The 17,458-nt window shown below is 39.1% G+C and overlaps 1 long non-coding RNA gene across 11 annotated transcripts in view; it reads left to right on the plus strand.

The window, feature by feature from the left end:
* The window catches only part of LOC141140654 (uncharacterized), a 905,916-nt gene that overhangs the window by 649,888 nt on the left and 238,570 nt on the right, over positions 1-17,458 (plus strand). The window contains exon 8 of one of the 11 annotated variants that reach the window (XR_012243966.1): positions 13,232-13,432. The exons of the other annotated variants lie outside the window; for them this stretch is intronic. This is a non-coding gene — a long non-coding RNA (uncharacterized lncRNA). The remainder of the gene's footprint in view (positions 1-13,231; positions 13,433-17,458) is intronic. 11 annotated transcript variants of the gene reach the window in all.

The raw sequence follows: 17,458 nt of genomic DNA on the forward strand, positions 1-17,458 counted from the left end.
TCAAGCCTAGCAGATGAAGGTATGACCACATGCATTTGGGGGGTCTCAGCATCTTGACGTAGAATGGTGGTGAAGGTGTGCTATCTGTTTGATGATAATCAGTGTTTACAAACACTGTTTCCTGGCAACGCTCATGCCCTGTTTATGCTTCACAACCACTGCTCAAAACACAATACACAGGATCATGATAGCTGTAATAACTGTGCAGTGCTTCAAATGGCCATATTTTAAAAACAATAAATCCTACAGTGAAGACCTTTATATTGTGAGAATCACAAGACCCAGACCTAGATTTTGATGCATAGTATGTCTCTGAAATATTAAAATTGAAGGCACGGTCGCAGTTTAGAAATTGCCCTTCAAATTTGTAGTGGCTAGAGTGTAGTTTCAATGAATGTCTATGGATGGCGTGAGTTGCAAACAAATGGTCATATTATGAAAACTATCAGGACTATGGCTTAGCCGTGGACATGTTTAGTGGCAGCAGGGATAGCTGAACGTTTTGATATAAGATTTGTGTAGGTGGGCTTGATAATGAGGGAGTGGTGGCAGTTTAGAAATCATGTCCTGATTTTTCCGCTTTTGTCACCTTCCACTCTAGTTTTGAACATTTCGCCATTCATTCCTATGGGACCAAGTTCGCCACAAAAACGACAATATTTCACGAACCATTCGGCGAAATGTTCCACAAAGTAATAGCACACCAATCAGGAACAACCCGCACATTTCGGTATATTACTGTCTATGTAGTGTAAAAGCTGTGGGAGGAGTTAGGGTGGTAAATTTGGCTATAATAAGAACAGTAATATGTATGTGAGATAATAGGAAGTGGTCTTGCTATGCAAGACCACTTAAAAAACTTGCCATGCCTCTTACTAAATACCTTGAACTGTAGGTAAATAGTGTATAACACCGTGAATTCCTGCGCTAAACAAGTGATTATAAAAATAATAATTGGTGAAAAGAATAAAATTAAATATAAGTGATTACTAACATTCAAGTTTGCTGCTCCCAAAGTGCATGTGCCTTTAAAAATGTGAACAAGATAAGAGCGCTAGCATATACTATACTAATACATCACCAACTAAATCATAAAAACTCATATCAAATATAAAAATATATCATATATCATATATAAAAATATATATATATATTTTTTTTTTTAATTTTTGGTCTTTTTTTGTTTATTTTGCAAAAAAATTTTAAAAAACAGCAGTGATTAAATACCACCAAAAGAAACCTCTATTTGTGTTAAAAAACGAATAAAAATGTCATATGGGTACAGTGTTGCATGGTTGTGCAATTGTCATTCAAAGTATGACAGCGCTAAAAGCTGAAAATTGGCCTGGGCAGGAAGGGGGTAAAAGTGTCAGGTATTGAAGTGGTTAATAAACTTGAGAACCAATGAAATAGAGAAGAAGATGATGCACCTGAGAATTCCATAATCCTTCCACTTACTGCTCAGTTTGTCTCTGACAACTATAACGTTCTTGTACTGGACACAACACTGTTGTTGAAAAGTGAAATTAGCAACTGTTGACAAGGAAGGGTGATCAATTAACAAAATTGTTGATTTTTTTTTTTTAATACGGCTGCATTTGGGAAGCTAGAACAAAATACATTTTTTAACATCAGAAATGTTTTAAAAATGTTCTTGTAATAACTACCTTTTTTGTTCTCTGCTTAATCCTGAATAATGGTCCCCCCATCTGTGATAATTATGAAATTACAAAGTGTGGTGTGGTCTTCCACAGTGTATGCTGAAGTCTTTGTTCTGGTTCTATGTGGATGAATAGTTCGCAAATCCGCTGATGGCTTGTCTATAGTCATGTTAAACAATCACATGGTCACCCAGAGCATGAGTAATCCCAACACAGCTGGGTTTCTTGTCACCCATCGAGGATTAACCGTATAAATACTTTAATTCTATTACAGGCAGCAATTTCTTCAGTGGAAAGGACTTTTGCCTGTTGGAAATAAAAAGGGACAGTGTTTGAAATGAGTTATGAAACAGCCAAAGTCATAATAATCTCATCTGCACATGATCTTTAGTAAAACGTTAAAACTTTCCTATCTCCATTGTACATAGATATAGGTTTAGGCCTCGTTCACACTTGTATGACTTGAGACTGCAAAGTCATAGGACAAGTCGTTCCCCATGATTTACAATGACTACCATTCATATTAGTACGACTTCAAGTCGTGCCGACTTCAAAGTAGTCCCTGCACTACTTTGGTCCGACTTTGATGCGAGTTACACAGGCATTCCCTGAAATCGCGGCAAAATCGAGCGACATTGAAGTCGCACAAGTGTGAACGCGGCCTTAGACAAAGCAGTTTTCAGTGTCAATTACAACGGTTTTTGGTTTATATGAATTGTCAAAAAAAAAACGAAATATTTGTTGCAATGTACAGGAACTGTCAGAAAATGTTGTTACACAGTTTCTATAATAATTTAAATCCAAATATCTGTTTTTGGAATGGTAAAAACTGTTTGAGTTAGTATGTGCATATAGAATTAACATAATCATTTTGAGTTAAAACAATGTCTATCTATTAGATAGATAGATAGATAGATAGATAGATAGATAGATAGATAGATAGATAGATAGATAGATAGATAGATAGATATCATAAGCTACTGTATTACATGATCCATCTAGATATGCCATTATCCATTACTGTATAGACCTGCCATCATTATGGCTATCATTGACAGCTCAGGACCCTAACCTGTCAATAGAAGATGCATTGGGGTTGATTTTCTAAAAGCTTAGACTGCTCACCTAACAAAGTGATTGTTTACTTTTTAAAGAGTATATTCACTTAGATAAGTGAATAGGTTGAAGCTGTGTTCATTTCAATCCTATCCTGTGCATAAATCAAGTTTTTATTTATTTTTTTCCCCTTGCACATGATTGGCTATTTAAAGTGAACACCACTTTACTAAGTGAATATTTACTTTGCAAAATAAACATTCACATTTCAAAAAACAATTATCCATTAGCAAATCAACCCCATTGGTTATATTTTTATAGTGAAAAGAATAACAAATGTTTAAAATAATGTTTTTGGAAGATCTTAGTGTAATTAACCACCTTAATACTGGGCACTTTCACCCCCTTCCTGCCCAGGCCATTTTTCAGCTTTCAGTGCTGTCACACTTTGAATGACAATTGCGCAGTCATGCAACACTCTGTACCCAGATGAAATTGTTATCATTTTTTTCCCTACAAATAGAGCTTTCTTTTGGCAATATTTGATCACCTCTGCGGTTTTAATTTTTTGCGCAATAAACAAAAGAAGAGTGACAAGTTTGAAAAAAACACAATATTTTTTACTTTTTGCTATAATAAATATCCAATTTTTTTTTTTTTTTTAAACAATTTTTTTCCTCAGTTTAGGCCGATATGTATTCTTCTACATATTTTTGGTAAAAAAATCGCAATAATCGTATATTGATTGGTTTGCCCAAAAGTTATAGCATCTACAAAATAGGGGATAGATTTATAGCATTTTTATTATTATTTTATTTTTTTACTAGTAATGGCGGCGATCTTGATTTTTATCGACACTTTTGACACATTTTTGGGACCATTCACATTTATACAGCGATCCGTGCTATAAAAATGCACTGATTACTGTATAAATGTGTCTGGCAGTTGTAAAAAAATCACAGATCTGTCAGTAAATTTACTGGCGGTTGGCAACCCTGGTAGTTTGCGCCCTGCATTTGGATGTCATGAAATTTGCATGAATACCTACTGCAGATTGCAAGGGCAGTGCAATTTGAACGTGGTGCAGGAAATCAGCAGGGAATGCAGTTTGCCGCACGGCATTCTAGCGTGAACGGGCCCTAAGGGATGGGATTCTGAAAAGTGTCAGTATTTTTAACAGCCTAGTTACACTGCTGTAGCATTATATACATTTCATTTTGCTTCCAATCTAATTTTAATTTGTTTATGGTCATTTTAAAGTGCCCATGCAATGCAAAGCAACATGTTCACCTAACTGCCCTTTTCCCCAGCTGCACTTTACTCACATTCCCTAGGCTTCCCTGCTGCTCTGTTTGGCCCCTGGGAGTAAAAGGAATGCTTGGTACTTCTGGGTATGAGGAGCATGTGGTTGACCCCCCTCCATGATGTTTGATAATTTGACACTGACACACCCAGTGCTGTCACCTCAGCCCTCCATAAGTAAACAGATCTTCCTCTGTTCCCTCCCAATGGCAAAATGGAAGAGAAATTAGATGAAGATATTATGTGCAGCTGGAAAGAGTGAAAATTAAGTTCACCTGCTGCTTTGCCTTGCAAGGATTTTACTCCTAGTTTGCTGCAGATCTATGCGTGTTCTGTTCTGTTTGCATACTAGAACTACTACTAGAACTAGAATACTACAAGTATCTTTAGAGAACCATAGGGAAAAAGCTGAAAACTGCACTTTTCTAAACTGGGACACACACAACTGTAAAGATGGACACTATTCTGTTGAATACAATGGTACATCAAAGGTACATATCTTGCCTTGCTGTTCCTGTGTGTTTGGTCTCTTAGAAAACCACAACATTTATAATGGGCAATTAAATGACATTATATTTGCAGATAATTGTCAAATTAGACCTTTTCTGTCCATAACTGGTCCATTAAGAGCTTAACTCAAACTCAAGCAAGGGTGAAAAATATTGAATGGCTTTCATATCTTGGACCTTTTCATATCTTGGACCTTTTTGAAAACATGTCTACATAAAGAATCAACCACCTTAAAAGAAGCAAAGCATTGCCATTAAAATGAACATGTGGTGTGCCATGGTGTATACAGTTCTGCATATCATACTTACTATGCAGCTAGCAGATCGTTATGCCTAGTGCACACAATGAGATTAACGGACAAATAATCGTCCTTTTTTTTTTTTTTTTGCATGCTAGTCTCCATATCGAAAACGAATAGGTTAAGTACAAAATATAAGTACAAAATATAAGTACAAAATTCTCATACGACAGAATAAAAATCCGGAAGTAATGTAGTGTATTAGTATTGTATTTTCGGCCGAAAACTGTACTGATTAAACGTAAATCGTATGATCTAGTATCATACGAAAACAATTTTTGTGTTTATCCCTTTGGATAGTTTTGCACGAAAGCTGTGTACTAGCGATCAGATTTTCTTATGATCAATTTGAAAGCAGTATTTTTTGTATGATTTTCTTATCGTGTGTACTAGGCTTTACTCTAACCGAGAAAACAGAATGTTCGGGTATGTAAGTAAGTGATGCCAATCGTAGTTGGTTGATCTTGTTCTCAAACCTTGTGGCTCACGTTATAAATGCCATCTTAGATCACAGCTGTTCTACATTCCATCTCCACTGTGTACGAATAGCTCTACAAGTATTGTCGATGCTGGACAACTGCAGAATTCCAGTTTGCTATCCTGGGTGTCACTAAGAGACAGGGATAAACTCACTTACAACTAAATAATTAGTCGGATCTGTTTCATTTTGCCAAGGTTAAGATGTCAGTTTCTAAGTCAGTGGTTTTACAGTTCAGGCTGTGTGGACTCACAACACAGCTTTGTTTAAAATGCAATGTTAATTTAATGATGTCGTTTGCAAAACCTTACTTAGCGGTTGCATAAATGTGAAGAACACAGGGATGTAACTAAATTGACTTGCCGTAATAAAAGGTTACTACCCCAAATGTTGGTGGGTCTCTACTTCATTCCTTTATCTATAAGCCACTATTTCTGGTTTTGTAAATTTTTTTGTGTGTGCATCAACTCTTTTAGTTTTGGATAGAATGGAGGTGGATTAGAACACTTGTCAGTTTTTATTGTTGTCTGTGTCCCTGTTAGGGAGATTCCCTCTCTCTATTTGTCCTGTTTACCATTATCACTGAAAGTAGCGGAAAATCCCAAATTTTGGGTTGTCCCTAGAAAAGTAATAGAGGGGAAATTTTTCAATGGGGAAACTAGTTCTAGTGACCTGGCGGGGTCAACAAGAGATTCCCTTCATTTGCAGGGATTTCCCCTCCCTTCCTGTTTTGGTTATGGGACAGGAACTGAAGGTAAATCTCCCCAATGAGACTAATGCCGCGTACACACGAGCGGATTTTACGGCAGACTTTGTCCTGCAGACTTTTCGACAGACTTTACGATGGACTTTCCGAATGAACGGGCTTGCCTACACATGATCAACCAAAGTCCGACATCGGTTTTTGTCCGTTGGACTAACATACAGACGAGCAGACTTTTTGACCGGACTCGAGTCCGTCGAAAAGATTTGAAACATGTTTCATTTCTAGGTCCATGAAACTTTTGTGAAAAAGGGGGCTGGAGCCCACACACGATCGAATTGTCCGACGGACTCCGGTCCGCCGAACCAAGTATGTCATAAAGTCCGGTCGTGTGTACGCGGCATTAGACAGTAAAAAATAAACTGACAGGTGTTATAACCCTCCCTTACTGTATCTAAAATGGAAAAAAGTTTTGCCTATAGTTCTACTTTAAGTTGTAAGCAGAGGTTCTACCCCTTCCACACTGTGTACAAGCTGGCCATACACCGGTTGAATTTTTGGTGAAATTCTTTTTCTTGGTAGCCCCGTTTACACCTACCCATCCTACGTCCTTTGAAAAAAAACAAAAAATTGTTGGCTGAACAGCAGCTGTATCCAGACAGATGCAGCTGCTGTTCAGGTGCCACTGAGAGATTTGTCCTCTGTGCTGTAAAGCATGGATGGAGGAATCTGTTAGATGTGTGTATTGCCAGCCTGGGGGCATGTGTAGACGGGCAAATCCAATGTACTTTTAGGCACATTTAGCATGCTGTGGAGATAAGTTCAACATGTTTCTGAGTTCCTTGACCGATGCTTCCAACCTGCATTTGACTTCCTTTCAAGCTGCTTTGGCTATTCCCATTGACTTCTATAACAAAAAAAAAAACAAAAACACATGTACACAGGCTTTTTCTAATACGCCTCATTGACAGGGAAGTACTTAAAGCGGTTCTTCAACCTAGAAATAAAAAATTGTAAGTCAGCAGCTACAAATATGGTAGTTGCTGGATTTTAATAGTATGACACTTACCTGTCAGGGATCCAGCGCTGTTCTCCTCCGAGCCAGCCCTTCAGGGTCCAGGCACCGGTATATTTACTACAGAAGTCTATGACTGTTTGCAGCTTCACAGCTGGCTTCCCACTGAGCATGTGTGAGCCACGCTGCGATTTGTGAATGGTCCTGCAGCTTTCTGGGACCCGTGACATGTCCTAGAAGTCTGCGGGGAAAAGTATCCTTGATGTTGTGGCTACTCATCAGGAGTTAATATAATTTAGCATTTTAACCTCACAACAGGTTTACTTAGACATAAAAAAAGTCTATGGATTCTAAGGGTAACTACGCGTTATTATATAGATTTGATAGAGTTGTACAGTATATTGAAAGAGGTGACACACACAAAATATGTAGCTTCAAATTATGCATATGGTATTTAAAGTCATAGTAATGTCACCACAACATTGATTGATCTTCCAGAATATCAGTGCACAATGTGTCATTACATTTAAAAAAAAACTCTGCAACAAGGTTAGCTCAGGTTACGTTTTTTTTTTTTCCACTGAACTGTAGTAACTTAAGAACTGACTGCCACTTACTAGTCATATTAGTTTGTAAACATGTTGAACTGTTCTAGCAAGTGGTGTGTTTTCCAGGTAGAAAAATGTGACATGGGAAAGAAGGCACTTGCCACACTCCTGCTTCAGTCCATCAAGTTCTCAAATGACAGCTTCCAGGGGTGGACTTTGTCCTGCGTCCTTCTAATTAGCTCACATTTTCCCACATAAAATGATTACAAATCTTATCACAATAACTTGTTTACAGGCCCTGTCCTCTAGCCAGCAGATTGCAGGCACATCTGATCGGTTTATAGTGCAATCCAGAAAATGTTTTGTTTTATAGAACTTTCTGTGATTCGTTCTTTGACTTATGGCCCGTACACACCGAAAGTCGAATAAAAAATATCGCTTTTGACGCAATCGTATGATAATTGGATCGTTAGTACAGAGCTTTTGAGAGCCGATCAGTTTATGTGATATTATACGATCGGACAAACACGTAAATTTTTCTCGTATGATTTTCGTTTAATCGGCACAGTTGTCATTTGAAAATACAATAAAAATACACTACAACACATGACATCACTTCCGATTTTTAAATCTGTTGTATGAGAATTTTTGTCACTTTAGTAAATGCTTCAGGTTTGATATACGACTAGCATGCAAAAAAACCCCAAAAAAACTGATGATCTGTCGTCTGATTTTCGGATCATGTGTACAGGGCATAAGGCTCACTATATGTTACAATCTAACCATACAATCAACTTTAGATCCATCAAATTATGCAATATGAGGACCTACCTAAATTATCCAATCTTTATACAATCATGTGGGCCCTTGCACTACATACCTGTTGATACATCTAACAGAGATTTTACAATCAGATTGCTATGTGTGAAGAGCTTAAAGTTATTCTAACAGAAAGAATTAAAATATATAACAAACATGTTATACTTTCCTGCTTACCTGCTCTGTGCAATGGTTTTGCACAGAGCAGTCCCAATCCTCTTCTTTTTGGGTCCCCTGCTGGCGGTCTTGGCTCCTCCCTATTGCTGAGTGCCCCCAATAGCCTTCTTCATTCACACACAGAGCGTGGCTCGGCCCCGCCCCCCGCTCTCTCCTCATTGGCATACTGGCTGGTTGACAATGGCTCCTGCTGCTGTGTGAGCCAATGGGGAGAGTGAGACCCGGTTGAGACGCTGCTCTCATACGTTGCTCTCATGCACATCGATTGATCAAGATGGGGCTCATGTTGCTCAAGTTGCTGTCTGCTGTGCCTCTTTTTCTAATTCCTCCAGAGTTGTGGAGGAACCAGCAGTGTGTTAAGCAAAAACAGAGGGGAAAAAAAGCTAAAAAATAATTCAGCTACCACATCTAATGACTGGTAAGCTGCAATATTCAGCCGGCTTCTGTCAAAGGGGCATAACCGGAAAAGGTCTGCCGATAGGCACCCGATCAGCGAGAGAGAGTTCTTCCTGGTGTGTTCTGGAAGTGGGGCCCTCCCCTGTCAGATTGTTAGTACAGCAGCTCCTTCTGAGCTCTTCAGTTTTTTGGGTTTTTTTGTTTCAGATCGCTGGGTTGAACGAAAAAAAAAACCTGCAAAGTGTGTACCAGGATTTAGTGACTGTAGAGATAAGCTCAGCTAACCTTATAGAAAGTGTTTTGTTTTTATCGAGGACAGGCTTAACAAACAGGCTTAAGAGACTGTACTGAGAGATAAAAGCAGTAAGGCTTTGCATCTTACGTTTTTTTCTATTTTGCTCGCTTTTGATATGCGTTTTTCATATTGCACTGCCACTGAAGTAAATTGGGGCATAAACCTGTGTTGATGCACCATAAGAGCGCCTGTAATATTTTCTGTGACACACAGCAGCACAACATTTTTGGAATCCTTTTTGTGGTGTGTTGTCATGAGTTGGGCAATGTGCACTAAATACACAGGTGTTAAAGGGGACATAAGCAGAATTATTATATAATACTGGTTAAAGTGGTTGTAAAGCCTAAACGTTTTTTACCTTAATGCATTCCTTGCATTAAGGTAAAAAAATGTTTAGGTGTCAGCATCCCCCCTCACTCCCCTTACCCTCATTCTATCCAGGGCTGTGCACATCTGTAGCCCTTCTCTCCCCTTCTCTCTTACGGGTCTCACTGGCTTTGCTGGGGCATTGGGAGCCATCGGCTCGAGGGAATGTGTCAATCAAAGCCAGTGACAAGGGAGCGTGGGTCAGGGACGAGTCTCGCTGTCTGTGTCAATGGATGCAGCAACGGGGCTCAGGTGCGAGCATGCAAAGTGCCACCATGGGAAATGGCTTTCTATGGGGGCACTGGACAGCGGTGAGGGGCCAGGAGCGCCGACAGGGGACCCGAAAAGAGGAGGTTCACAACCGCTCTGTGCAATTTCATTGCACAGAGCAGGTAAGTATAGAATCCGAAAGATGTGAAGCGGAATCGGAAAGACGTGATCAGCAGTCAAATCCAGTTCATGTGTAGACTGGAGCAGAGCAACTAGCACACAGCACATATGGTGTGTAACATGGAAACGCCATAGCAGAAGATGAGTGGGGACCAGAGAGAGAGGATGGGCAGCAGAAGATTGGCAGAGTTTAGAGGACCAGAGCAGGAGAAACTAGCAGATGTCATGCATGGTGAGCAGCGTGGGAGCAATATAGTGGGAGTTGAGCAAACCAAAGGATCAGCAGAGCTGTGGGTTACTACTAAGTGGGGGATCAGCAGAGCTGTGGGTTACTACTGAGTGGGGGATCAGCAGAGCTGTGGGTTACTACTGAGTGGGGGATCAGCAGAGCTGTGGGTTACTACTGAGTGGGGGATCAGTAGAGATGTGGGTTACTACTGAGTGGGGGATCAGCAGAGCTGTGGGTTACTACTGAGTGGGAGATCAGCAGAGCTGTGGGTTACTACCGAGTGGGGGATCAGCAGAGCTGTGGGTTACTACTGACTTAGGGATCAGCAAAGCTGGGGGTACTACTGAGTGGGGCATAAGCAGAGCTGGGGGTACTACTGAGCAGGGGATCTGCTGAATGAGGGTACTAATAAACTGGGGATCTGCTGAACAGGGATATTAATGAACTGGGGATCTGCTGAGTGGGGGTACCTCTGCATCACCAAAGCATCAAAAACACATAAAAAGAAGCATGTTGAAGTGCTAGGCGCTTTAATATGTGTTAAAGTCAAAGCAAGTATAAATGAACCCTAATTGTGTTCAGTTGTAAATCTTGTGTGATAAGCATTTTTAGATATTTTCTTTTAAGCAAGGGATGTATAGTATGTCTTTGTAAAATGACGCTGAGGTCATGTTATGTTTAGTTGTAAATAATATGTAGCAGAGTTCTTTAAATTATAATAATTCTGCTTTACCTAAGATTAAAGATTTGAAGGTTCTTACAACAATTTCTGAGCTCAGTCCTTTTATGACATTTTCTCCAGACCCAAATTTTGCTCTATTCCATTTTTTCACAGACACCTCCTTTCTGTAGAAGTTGATATTTCCCTTCTGTGCAATAACTGCTACTGTATTACTTGGAGTTTACCCTCTGCCCCTAGCACTATATGACAGTGAGAGGCAGCGTGATACTCTTTACCATTTGCTTTGATAGTCACAGTAAAATGTAATTGTAACCACACAGACAACTCTAGGTAGATACAATGCGCTGAACATTTTAACTGCTAAAATAGATGAAACCCTAACTGAATGAAATTTTGCTTGCTAAAGCACTGTCATAAACAATTTACCTTTTTTTTTATTTCTTGACCACGGGAAGGTTTTACCCCTTCGTGACCAGACAAGACCATTTTTTTACTATTCAGCACTGTGCTACTTCAACTGCCAATTATGCAGTCATGCAACACTGTACGCTAATTACATTTATATAATTTTTTTTCCACACAACTAGAGCTTTCTTTTGGTGGTGTTAGATCACTACTGGGTTTTTATTTTTGTTTTATAAATTAAAAAGGCCAAACATTTAAAAAAAAAAAGCAATATTTTCTACATTCTGTTATAAAACATATCCAATAAAAAAAATTAATAAATCTAATTTCTTTATAAATGTAGGCCAAAATATATTCTGCTACATGTCTTTGGTAAAAAAAAAAAAAAATCCCAATAAGTTTATATTGGTTTTGGTGAAAGTTATAGCGTTCACACATTATGGTATGTATACTGGAATTTATGCAGCTCTAGATGCTAAACTGGAATGGCGGTGTGGCGGTGTTTACCGACTTAACTGTGATAGCGTGGCGGACAATCAGGCGATAACAGACTCTTGCTGGGAGGGTCACTGACTAACTGACACTGATGTCGCTAGTGACACTAATACAGTGATCTGTGATAATATTGTACACAGTACTAATAACACTAGCTGGGAAGGGTTAACATTAAGGGGCAATTAAGTGGTTAACTGTGTGCCTAACAAGTGTAATGTGTGATGCTTTTACTTACTGATCTGGCTGTTTTTTCTCCCTTATTTTTAGGGAGAAGAACCAGATCATTGTTCTCTGTACACAGAGTTCTGTCTGTTTGTAAAAACACAGAACTTTGCGTGTGATTGGACAAAGCTGATCAGCAGGTTTCAGCAAAAATCATTGGCTGAAATCTACTGCCAAGCTCATGCTTTGTCCAATCACAGCACGGGTCGGTGCGGGCGGGCACATGCGCACCCCAAACCTGGAAGCAAGCTGCACCTGCGTTCCGTTCACAGTATATCTTCTGTGAGTGGTCGGTAGATGGAAATACTTGTTTTCACCTTTTTTCATCCTTCATTGCCGTGCAATGCTGCTGATTTCCTACAACCTCTTCCTGCGTCATACACTACAGTAATGGCTGCATAGCACTTGTCAGGAAAAGTTCCCTAGGGTGACAACAGTGGATCATGCCTGCATAATGTGTAAAGAGCATTGTCTTCCTGTAACAGGGAGTGCCTGACTTTCATGGAAAGGTCACCTGGTATTATTTTTATGAAAGCTGCATTTTTAAAAATATTTATCATCACATTAAAATGTTAAAGCTTATATGATATTAATGTAATTGGCCCTACATATACTTTAACCTTATTTGTCATCAATATTTAGTTCTTTTATTGGGTAGAGAAAGTGTAAGGTAATGATCTGCTGCAGCACAAAATGTTCCACCGCGTCAAGGAAACTCTGCTGTAAAAAAATTTTTCTTCGTTTTATAATCCGTCAGTAGCCCATCCCTGCATTGTAAACAACACCACGAGCAGACAAGCTGAGTCACTGCTGAACCAACAGTGAAAGAAGAAAGAACAAAAAAAAAAAAAAATACACACAGACATAAGCACCTTTGGAGGTAAAACAGAGAAAGTTTAAAACAAATCATTGTAGCTCTGTAGATATGTTTTGTTTTGTTTTTTTGTTCTGACCTAACACCTTAACCGCTTCAGCCCCGGAAGATTTTACCCCCTTCCTGACCAGAGAACTTTTTGCGATTTTGCGCGGTCGTGCGACATTGCACCCAAACAAAATTGACGTCCGTTTTTCCCACAAATAGAGCTTTCTTTTGGTGGTATTTGATCACCTCTGCAGTTTTTATTTTTTGCGCTATAAACAAAAAAAGAGCGACAATTTTGAAAATAACGCATTATTTTTTACAGTTCACCTGATATTATTTGATCGGACATGCACGAAAAAAAATTTGGGCGATACCGGATCGTATGATTTTCCTTTAATTAGTACAGTTGTCGTTCGAAAATGCAATACAAGTACACTACAACACATGACATAAAAAAACGGACGATCGTTCCTCCGATAATCGCATCGTGTGTGCCAGGCATTGGATGGTTGTCCACAGACAGGTATCTATATTTTGGGTGACTGTAACAACTGTAAAATTTTGGATTTCAAAATAATTTCTGTCTCAGTACAAATTATAAAAAATATATAAAGCTACCTCGTGCCAAAAAAAAATATATTAGTAGTAAGTAACTATAGAGCTGCTCCCCAAAGTGTAGAGTTACTACTGTGCAATAAATTTTAGTGATGGGACCACTCATGAGTGTTCACTCAATTAATTACTCATAGTTATTTGAAACCATATACAGACTTAAAAAGAAGGTCTGTATGTGCTTTTGGGAGATCCTAGGATGGATAATGCTGAGGAATTTATGGTGATCTTCTAAGCTACAGTCTCCTCTCCAACACGTTCCCGGGAAGAAAAACAAATGGAGAACCAATAGGATAATATTGCTTTTTTTAAAAACTGTAGTCTACCAACAATTGCCTGCTTACATTTATTTGTGCCTTGTCCCGAAACTGGGGATGAATGCAAGATAGCTGCAAGATAGCTGGTGGGGGCCGTACACCGCTGAGCCCACGCTGAGACCGGCGTGCGTTCCACTCCCCTCGAGAGACAAACCGGAAGCTCGGACCCGGATGTGATGTGACCGGAAGTGCGCCTCGATGTACGTTTCGTGATTGCTACGTCATCAGGAAACGCGCACTTCCGGTCACGTCACCACTTGGGTCCGAGCTTCCTGTTTGTCTCTCGAGGAGTATTGGAACGCCGCCGGTCTCAGGGTGAGCTCAGTGGTGTACGGCCCCCACCAGCTATCTTGCATTCATCCCCAGTGCCGGGAAAAGGCACAAATAAAAGTAAAAAGGTAATTTTTTGTATACTACAATTTTTAATAAAATCAATATTACGCTATTGGTTCTCCATTTGTTTTTCATCCCGGGAACGTGGTGGAGGGGATACTGTAGCTTAGAAGATTACCATAAATTCCTCAGCATTATCCATCCTAGGATATCCCAAAAGTGCATACAGACCTTTTTTAAGTAAAGAGGTCATGGATATCTGGTGAGCAGGTTTTTCTATTTGAGCACATTGGGCGTAATGTGGATTTTTTCGCAAGTGGTGAAGGATTTTTCAATGATCACACAAGATTATCACTGCAGATTTATGGACTCACAACAAAATTGATTTTTGGTGTTTTGTTTGTATATTCACTCTAATTTAAATATTTATTTGCATTGTACTTTTTTGTATTGGTATTTGAACTGGGTTGATAAAATTCATGGTATATGATTTCAAATAACTATGAGTAATTGAGTGAACACTATCACTAAAATTTATCAGGACAAATTATAATGGATTTTTTTTTCATATGCTTTCTGAACACAGAATATGGACATAGAACTAACTAGTTTTCTAAGCCTAAGGAAAGCTGGAATAGTTGGGATGGCTCTCAACCCTTATGAGGCACCAAGCAAAAGCCCTGCTGAACGAGAAACCTGTGGCGGTAACTGTCCCATTTTGAATCTTTAAATTAGCTATGCATTAGATCTTAGAAAAGACATGAAAACTACCCACTTTGCTTAAGTATAGCTAAAACGGTGATATATGAAAAATACTGGCAAAATTGACTAACTCAGTACCTAAATTTGAAAAAAAAAATGGGCTCGTTGGGTCTAATATTACTTACTTGGTGTCTGCTCAGTTTATTAAAACACATTTTACTCAAACACAGGGCAACTTTCCACTAGCCTCGAATCCATAGATCTCCTTTTAAACTTTTTGCATCCTTACCTATCACTGCCTTTTTTGGGTCCTATCTTATGACCATCTGTAAATGCTTCAAAACATGATATTGAATTTATTAGTAGGTTTTAGTATAAAAACTAAAACAATTCAGATGGAACAATTACAGAGTTAGTAATTTCATGTAAGTCAAGTCATTTCAATTTTACTTAAAATTACAACTAATAAATATTTTGTGAATGGAGCACAAGTGTTTTGTAACACCAATAAAAACCTAGACAGACAAAAAAGTTAGGGACTACTTACAGTACCTTGAAAAAGTATTCATACCTCTTGAAATTGTCCACTTTTTGTCATGTTACAACCAAAAACATAAATGTATTTTATTGAGATTTTACATGATAGACCAACACCAAGTGGCACATCATTGTGAAGTCGAAGGAAAATGATAAATGGTTTTAATTTTTTTTTTACAAATTAAATATGTGAAAAGTGTGGCATGCATTTGTATTCAGCCCCCTTTACTCTGATACCCCTAACTAAAATTTAGTGGAACCAATTGCCTTCGGAAGTCACCTAATTAGCAAATAGAGTCCATCTTTGCGTAATTTAATCTCAGTATAAATACAGCTGTTCTGTGAAGCCCTCAGAGGTTTGTTAGAGAATCTTAGTGAACAAACCACATCACGAAGGCCAAGGAACACACCAGACAGGTCAGGGATAAAGTTGTGAAGAAGTTTAAAGCAGGGTTAGGTTATAAAAAAATATTCCAAGCTTTGAACATCTCACAGAGCACTGTTCAATCCATCATCCAAAAGTGGACAACTGCAAATCTACCAAGACATGGCCGTCCACCTAAACTGACAGGCCGGGCAAGGACAGCATTAATCAGAGAAGCAGCCAAGAGGCTCATAGTAACTCTAAAGGAGCTGCAAAAATCCACAGCTCAGGTTGGAGAATCTGTCCACAGGACAAATATTAGTTATGCACTCCACAAATCTGGCCTTTATGGAAGAGTGGCAAGAAGAAATCCATTGTTGAAAGAAAGCCATAAAAAGTCCCGTTTGCGAGAAGCCATGTGGGGGACAGAGCAAACATGTGGAAGAAGGTGGTCTGGTCAGAAAATTTTTACTTTTTTGCCTAAAAGCAAAACGCTATGTGTGGTGGAAAACTAACACTGCACATTACCCTGAACACACCATCCCCACCGTGAAACATGGTGGTGGCAGCATCATGTTGTGGGGATGCTTTTCTTCAGCAGGGACAGGGAAGCTGGTCAGAGTTGATGGGAAGATGGATGGAGCCAAATACAGGGCAATCTTAGAAGAAAACATGTTAGAGTCTGCAAAAGACTTTATTTTCACCTTCCAGCAGGACAACGTGCTAGAAGATCAGATCAAAGCATATTCACATGTTAGAATGGCCCAGTCAAAGTCCAGACCTAAATCCAATTGAGAATCTGGGGCAAGACTTAAAAATTGCTGTTCACAAACACTCCCCATCCAATCTGACAGAGCTTTAGCTATTTTGCAAAGATAATGGGCAAAAATGTCACTCTCTAGATGTGCAAAGCTGGTAGAGACATTCCCAAAAAAGACTTGCAGCTGTAATTGCAATGAAAGGTGGTTCTGCAAAGTATTGACTCGGGGGGGGCTGAATATTTATTTGTAAACAATTTGAAAATCCATTTATCATTTTCCTTCCACTTCACAATCATGTGCCACTTTGTGTTGGTCTGTCACATAAAATCCCAATAAAATACATTTCCCTTTTTGGTTGTAACATGATGAAGTGTGGAAAATTTCAAGGGGTATTAATACTTTTTCAAGGCACTGTAGCAACTAGTAAATATTTGCACAATGGGCAGTATATCTTATAGAGTGCAGCATTAAGAGCTATATTATTAACAGTACAGCGTGCAAAGTGCAGCAGTATGTCAGGGATAACCAGTGTAGGTTAACCTTAAAAGGTAACTCCTCTTTTTTGAGAAACAAAATCCACTCTGGCTGGGTGATTGCAAGGATTTTACCAAACTTTGTTGCAGATTCCTAGCTTTTGTTATTCTGAAGAAATCACTGTTTGTTCCTCTGTGCCTCTGTGCCGAGTGAGTCTAATGGGAGTGGTTTCATATTTATCAATTAGCTGCTGCAGAATCGGGGCTCTAATGAGGAAAAATGCAGGGTCTGCTTCCCTTTAGATGTGATTTAATATCAGGAGTATCTCACCAAAAATGACATTTGCGTTGCAAGGGAAGCCAAAAATCTGACTTGTATCTTAGTGCAGACTTCTGGGAAAATCAGTGGGCCAATCACACAAGCAGGAAATGTTTCTGGGGGGAGTTCTG

The sequence above is a fragment of the Aquarana catesbeiana genome, linkage group LG04 (assembly GCF_042186555.1).
Source record: "Aquarana catesbeiana isolate 2022-GZ linkage group LG04, ASM4218655v1, whole genome shotgun sequence".
NCBI lineage: Eukaryota > Metazoa > Chordata > Amphibia > Anura > Ranidae > Aquarana > Aquarana catesbeiana.